This window comes from Nannospalax galili, unplaced genomic scaffold (genome assembly GCF_000622305.1).
Source record: "Nannospalax galili isolate Female #2095 unplaced genomic scaffold, S.galili_v1.0 scaffold260, whole genome shotgun sequence".
In the NCBI taxonomy this organism is placed as follows: Eukaryota; Metazoa; Chordata; class Mammalia; order Rodentia; family Spalacidae; genus Nannospalax; species Nannospalax galili.
In genome coordinates, this window is record NW_008346259.1 from 153,686 (window position 1) to 154,966 (window position 1,281).

Genomic DNA, 1,281 nt, shown 5'->3' on the forward strand with positions numbered 1-1,281 from the left:
TATATAAACATGCTTTTCATGATGCCCAGACGCTCCCTATACACTATTTTTGTTTTTAAATCTGAGATTTTTTTCACACAAAACGAGACTTCCAAACTAGTCTGTAGACTATGAAAATGTGCTGAATAAGTAGAGAAATCTGCAAGAAAAATCTTCTTACCAACTGACACCAGATTATGGTAGTTCTCCAACATCACCTCACTGTACAAAGTCCTCTGGAGTGAGTCTAGGCATTCCCACTCCTCCTGGGAGAATTCTATGGCCACATCTTTGAGTGCCAAGTCATCCTAAAATGAAAAATAAGCACTTGAGTAGGAATCCTTAAACAGAGTACTTGACCCAAGAAAGCAAGAGGTAATTAGTAAAGAAGTTCAAAGGAGATGAGGAACCTGAATTACTCAAAGAGATTGTTTATTAATGTAGCAACTCCATAATGTACTTGCTAATTCTGTGCAAAAGAACACCATCGGGCTGGAGACATGGCTCAGCGATTAAGAACACAGGGTGTTCTTGCAGAAGACCCGGGTTCGAATCCCAGCACCCACATGGCAGCTAACAACTGTCCATAACTCCAGTTCCAGGGGATCCGAAGGCCTCTTCTGTCCTCCATGGGCACTGCATGACACGGGTGGAGTTACCTACATGCAGGCAATACACACATACACAGAAAATAAAAATATTTTTCAAAAAAGAACACCATCATATCCTCAAAATTTATGTGCAGACCATGAATTGAAGAAGTGTATCACCTAAACCTAAACCTTCAACATAGGAATATCTTTTTCCATCCTCCATGTACACCATTCGAGATCATGGATTTATCAGTTGTAAGGTCTCACTATGTTAATGTATGCTTCATGACTTTGAATGTTAACTACCATGAACTGCAGATCTTGTTAAAACATAGATTCTGATGCAGTATGAGCTGTGGTTGGGCCTGACACTTTCTCCAAAAGCTGTCCACTAATGCCAGTGCCATAAGTACAAAAGACCCATTCTTCAATAGCACATCATATGGATGGAATGGGGTTGGGGGCTTTAAATACAGCATATTATGAACTGTGTAAGTTCTTCCACAAGAGCAAGGAGAGTAACAAAATCCTTTAAAATATTTCCTATAATATTCATTTCTTTTAGACACTATACAATCATTGGAGAATTAAGTATTATAACAGGTTATTTTTATAACATTTTCTTTTATCCCCGTTTTATTCATGTAAAATTTATGTAAAAGGAATACACTGTCCACGCTGAGCAGAAAGCTATTAAGAGAATTCTGCA

The 1,281-nt window shown here is 38.3% G+C and overlaps 1 pseudogene; it reads right to left on the bottom strand.

Moving 5' to 3' along the window:
• LOC103741739 overlaps positions 1-1,281 on the bottom strand; it is a 111,137-nt pseudogene that overhangs the window by 106,711 nt on the left and 3,145 nt on the right.